The following is a 6000-nucleotide window of genomic DNA, read 5'->3' on the forward strand; positions in this document are numbered from 1 at the left end:
GTCTAAACGTGCCTCCCCTGTGCACGTCTGCCTTCTGGGGCATCAACTGCTGCAACTGCCTCCAAGTCATAGCCCACATACAGAAAGGTGTGGTGGTGCTTGTCCTGTTGTGTGTGTAAGCGTGTATGCATGTGAGAGAGACTCTGCTTTTGTAGGTGGCTCTCTGTGCCCCTCTGTACTTCAGCGTGCCTTCCGTCACATCTGTTTGCTCCATGTCACACCGGAGTTGCAATCCCCATCCCATGCTGGCGCATGGGAACCCATGAGATCCACACAAACGCGCTGCCTACGTGAGCGTGCAGGCTTGTTTACACGCGTGCATGCTAACTCTGGCTATGGGTGTACTCGTCTTCAGAAGCACTTGTGTGCGATGCTGTCAGTGGTACCCCTGTGCGTCCCCCTGGGAGGCTCCTGGCAGGTAAAGTGCCCGCAGGTCTAAGCACGGTCCCCAGTGACTGTGTGACCAAAAGGCTCCCCATCCCTTCAGGCGCTGCTCCGAGACGGCGTGAGGCTCAGCAGAGCCCAGGCAACCCCTCTTTGCAGGGATCCCCGCCGCTGCAACGCTCCCAGCACTCTGGCTCAGGTGCGAAACCGAGCACCGGCACGAGGTTCTCGACCAGATTTTGGGTACGGGACAGCCTGCTTGGGGCCAGGGCAGGGTGCGGGACAGCCCGCTCGGCTCCGGGGCAGCAGCCAGCCCCTCTGCTCGCCCCCCCCCCCCCCCCCACCTCGCCCCTTTCTCCCCGCGGGGCCCGGCGGTTGCCCGGGGGGGGTATCCCGGCGAAGGGGGCGGCCGCGTCCCGTCCCCTTCGTCCCGTCCCCGTCCCCGCTTACCTGGGAGCAAGATCCGCGCCCGCCCTCAGTGCGCGCCGCCCGGCAGCGCCCGCCGGCGCCGGCGGCCGCAGGGCGCTGCAAAAAGCATCTCCGCGGGCGCGGTGCACGGCCGGGAGTCCTGCTCTCTCCGCGGATTCGAACGGCTTTCCTCGCCCCGCGGTGGGGCAGGGGCGAGGCGGGGAGGGAACGGGGGAAGGGGGGGAGCGCCGGGCTCTCCCCTTCCGCGCTTCGGCGGCGGAGGCTGCGCGGGCGGCTCCGCGCTCCGGCCAGGTCCGCGCCGCGGCCCCGGCGCCCGCTCCCGGTGCGGCTGGAAAGGCAGAGAGAGGAGGAGGAGGAGGAGGAGAGGGAGAGGAGCGGCGAGGAGGAGGAGGAGGAGGAGGAGAGCGGAGGGAGGGGGTAGGAGAGCAGGAAGGAAGTTGTGAGCCTGTCTGGGGTTGAACTCAGCGGAACAAGTTTCTTTTTTTTTTTTTTTTTTTGCTCACTCGGCGCTGCTCGGCTGGAGGGAAATACTGAAAAAAAAAAAAAGTTTCCATTGTTAACTAAGAAAAAAAAAAAAAACAACAAACCACCACCGCCGCGTTTTGGCCGCTGTGGGTTAAAGATACACGAGCCATTTTCCACCCCCGGCCGGCCGGAGCGAGCGGTGCAGGTCCCGCAGCCGGGCCCGGCACCGCCGGGGCGGGGGACACACACACATCCTCCCGCCTTTCCTCCGCATCCCAGCCTCCCTACGCTTGCTGGCTTTCGTATTCCTCCCCTGGGCACAGCGGTCAAGGCAAAGGGTGCTGCCTGCAGCCCTAGGAACGCGGAGCTAAAGGCCACCCGTGTCCCCGAGCGCCCAGCTGGAAGGCACGGCTAGCCCGGCCATTTCACGCCGCATCCTCTTTCCCCCAGGCACAAAGGCTCAGTCCTGCTGCTTTTTGGCTCGTTGGTCACTCACGCCAGACCAAAGTTGGTGCAAAGTCCTCCCTGCCGGGTCGCGTGGCTTTGGGTGAGCACGTCCCGTGGAGGGGAGATGACCCCCACGTCCCCAGACGCCAAACACGAGGGTTTTAAGCACATCCACTCACTGTAGCACGGCCTCAGGTTTAGGCAGAGCTGTACCTAACATGTCCAGGACACCGTCCGTCCTTTTTGGTTCAGGGTAGGCCACAGGCAGCACTTTCTCAGCTCCTGCGGCCCCCAGGCACAGGTCCTGCTTGGCAGAGGGAGCAGGCTCTTGGCTGTGATACAGCATGATTTCTGTATCAAGATAACTCATTGGAAATAGTTGTCTGTATGTCAGCATTTCAGGAGAGCAGGCTCTGCGATTTGCTCTCAAAGTAGTAGTCAAGGTCAAACCCAGATGGCAGTTTTGGGGTTGGTCTGGACTGGCCAAGGGGAAAAAAACCCAACCAAAACCAACAGCAATTTGTCTCTGCTAGGATTTCACAGCCAGGAATTTCCCCTAGAGAGGGAAACTGATGTCACAGCAGATCAGCTTTTTGTAATTAAGACATAACCTCTAGAGCATAAACAGGGGCAGAGAGGTCTCTGAATCTGCAGAAGGTGTGGGTTGCCAATCCCGCAGGCAGACAGACAGAGACACCCAAAATGAGCTTATGTTTGTTTTTCCAGTAAGAGAAATGCTATTTTGAATTCAGTGCAGGAAAAGAGATTTTTAGACTCTTTCCACTCCAATCCGTTTCCTCAGTGTCTGTGGTCAGTCAGGAGCTGGTCTTTCATGAAATAAAGTATGTGATCAATCTTTCTTAGAAAAGTCATCCCACTGAGTATAATGGCACTATTCATGGGCATAAGCTTCCCCCTGTCTGCAAATATCTGCAGATTCTGGTTCTCTGTTGCTCTCATTCCCTCGTGTCTGCATACACATATCAAAAAGTAGGAACATTTGAATGAAATAATAAATCCAGGAATACATGAAAGATAAGCAGGGATCTTCTTTTTTTAAAACAGCTGCACTATGCTATGCTAATAGCATCTGCATGTACTTGCAAGCTCTACTGCACATCTGCGTGTGGATGTTTTGACCATTCTTTGGGGTTGTTTAAGAGTATTTACACCAGCATAACCACAATGGGTGCCTAAAGCACCTTCTTAAAGTCCCACAAATTCAAGCTCTCATCCTATCAGAACAGGACAAAGGAGTGGTGAATTCACTGCAGCATGTTTACTGATACAAAACTCCTTATAGGAGACCTGGCCTTAAAACATGGCAGTATTTTTGTCACATAACAGAAATATGTGACATCCAGAGCTAGAGCTAGAGCTGTTCTGTGAGCATTATATACAATTACAAGCTTTTCTTTATGAAGGAAGCAGCTAATAAAGTGGAAAGACAAAAAAAGTCTAGGGATAAGTCTTTGACTTTTCAGAATGGGTAGGTACAGTAGGGAAATAATTGTTTCCAGATTGGAGCCAGGCAGCAGTCCACATTGTATAGTGAAGAAAGAGCAGACAGCTTTCAACACACTTGTTTCCAATCAAGTGGAAACCGAGTGTCTGAGGTTAGCCTAAATGGAAAGCATGAACTGAAACAGGTTGCTAGTCCAATCCAGGGACAAGGATGAAGGCAAGAAAGGAGACAAGTTTCTTTCATAGACACAGACGGATGTCTCCGGGCACAAGCACTGCTATAGTTGCTTGATGCTGCTGAGGAGCCTTCTCATGGCTTTGGCACTGTTGCGTTAGGTGCTGTACAAAGAGAACAAAAAGATGCTCCCACTCTGACTTGCTTGCAACCTCAGCATACATTCTTCAAGTAAAGTCCAATGTTGGGTCTTAAAAGATCTTGCGTCTGTGTAAGTCATGTTCTTAATTTCAATTTATACTTCCTGTTTCCAGAGAAAATCCTTGCAGTGCTTGAGGATACGGAAGCAGGCTGGGTTAGGACAAAGAGCTGACCCAGCCAACTTTTGTGTGGGCAACTTGTCCTTATTCAAGACAGTGGGGCCATTAAAATGAACAGGATCTTCCACTTAGGAAGGGCATATATTCACTGCAGGATGTATGTATATATTCACTGTGGGATATACTTAGTCCTGAAACAAAGTAAGGACAGACACAGAAGGGCATGGAGCTGTCCTAACTGTGTAACATCTCCCACTGGCACACTGGCTATAAGCGTTTGGGGAAAGAAGTATCACAGCTGTCAAAATTAACGGTCTCCCAGCACCTCTGTGTACTTGAAGGGAGACACATAAATTATCATGCCTTATTTAAAAATAGTTGTTCTAAATGTGCTCGCTGTGCCCAGTGAGCGGTGCGCATGGCTCAGCTGGGCTATGGCTGCTTTGCCCCTGGGTCTGGGGCTGCCAAGCGCAGTGGGGTGGTGGCTGTTTGAAAGACCAGCAGGACGGGCCTTGCCTGTGTGAATGCATGGGGGAAGAGGAGGTTTGGCTGCCAGTGGGAGCGGTGGATCTTGCAGCAGGAGCACCTGCACCCCACTGGAGCTGGATGACAGGGCTGTTCGGGCAGGAGGGGAGATCAGCTGCGCAGGAAGCGAATGTTGGATAGGAAAAGCGGACAGTACAGCCAGAGTAAAACAGAGTTTTACTCCTTTCAGCCTCTGCTGTGACCCTAGCTAAAGTTTTTGACTGTTGCTAAAGCCTGCTCCTGGGCACAGCCCTCCAGTGCTAGGGGAGCCCTGGCAGACCAGAATGGTGCTGGTAACCGTCACAAGCACAGGCAGAACTGTCCTTTGTTACTGACATCCTCTTCCTCTGGAGCCAAGGTCCTGGTCCGCATCTCAAGGCTTGCCATGCTGAGCCTGGGATAGCATCTAAAATGTTGCCAGAGCATGAAGATGAAGACAGGGTCGCTGGCCTCTGGCACAATGATGCTCACATCATTGTGAGGGCCTGAGGCTTGGCAACAGACTCCCCAAGACCGAGACGTTTTGCAAGCCTCAGCACTTTCCACTCGAAGTGCATGGTATATTACTTCCCCTGACCCGCTTTCCTTAGGGAAAACCCAGAGAGACATGTACTGATTTCAAGAACCCCTTCCCCAATCCAAACCACAGTAACAAGCAAAAACCAAAACAAAACCCCAAAACTCTTTACTGAAACAAGGTCCTGTTCTGAAGAAATACCTCCTTCCATGGAGAGGGGAGAACAGTTGCGTGACAGATATTCGTCATCCTATTCACGTAAATCCTTGGAGGCACTCAATTAATATGGCATGGGCTGCATTATAAAACTAGAACAAGACAGAATGGACCACAATCTTCTTAGTATCAATCCAATTGTAAAAACAAAACAGAAAAAATCTTAACAATTTAATCATAAAACAACTACAATCCTAAAGTACCCTCCTCCTTCCATTCTTCCTTTATTATAAGATTCATTTTAAAAATTATTATTCTCAGTCATGTTTTGGACTGGTTGGACAAGACAGCCTTCACTGTGTTTCAAAGATGAATTGTCCAAACTGTCACTATTCATCCAGTTCAGCATCAGAAGGACCGTCAGCATCCTTGCAGTGGAAGTCAGTATTTTATAGCATTTCCTCACCAGTGAGTTGAGCCTTACAATCATGTAAAATACAGAAATGAATGGATAAACACAAAGTAATTCTATAGTCAGCAGACTGACTTTATGCCAGTGTGACAGAGAACAAATCTGGTGAACATTCTACAAGAAAAAGGACCACAGAAGACTCAAGAGGAAATACAACACTCAATTATGTGCCAAGGATTGTCTACATTCAGGCAGGTGACTGTCACAGGCATGGCACACTTCTGGTCTGGCTGGGCTGGCAGGGGAAGCAGAGGCCTGCGAAAAGGGCTCTGGATCTTGCACTAGCCCTTTTGCATTGCTTCAGTTGCAAAACAAGTCAGAAAGCCACTGTTTTTCCACGTTCTCAGTGACCTCCAAGCTGGGTTATCTGGTCATTTGCTTCCCTCCCATTATGCTACAGGAACACATATGATGGCAGCACTAAGCAGTGACTGGTTAATATTTTTTGTGCCAGCTGCTGTTCAGGGAGCAAGAACACAGGGCTCTGCAGAGACACCTGCAGCAAGTCAATGTAATTTAGGGCAGCCTGTGTATTGCACCCATGTCTGCCTGAGCTCGTATGTCCACCTAGAGCACAAAGGAACCAGTTTTGTTCTCTGGGAGACTCCTCCACACATTCCTGCCCGCACCTTGCCCCAAGTCAGAT

The 6000-nt window shown here is 51.6% G+C and overlaps 1 protein-coding gene across 1 annotated transcript in view; it reads right to left on the reverse strand.

The window, feature by feature from the left end:
* The window catches only part of ITPKB (inositol-trisphosphate 3-kinase B), a 71955-nt gene extending 70898 nt beyond the window's left edge, over positions 1-1057 (reverse strand). The window contains exon 1 of the mRNA XM_049833636.1: positions 835-1057. The gene's annotated coding sequence lies outside the window, so the exon portion shown is untranslated. The remainder of the gene's footprint in view (positions 1-834) is intronic.
* Between the last annotated feature and the right edge of the window lie 4943 nt (positions 1058-6000).

This window comes from Accipiter gentilis, chromosome 30 (assembly GCF_929443795.1).
Source record: "Accipiter gentilis chromosome 30, bAccGen1.1, whole genome shotgun sequence".
Taxonomy (NCBI): domain Eukaryota; kingdom Metazoa; phylum Chordata; class Aves; order Accipitriformes; family Accipitridae; genus Astur; species Astur gentilis.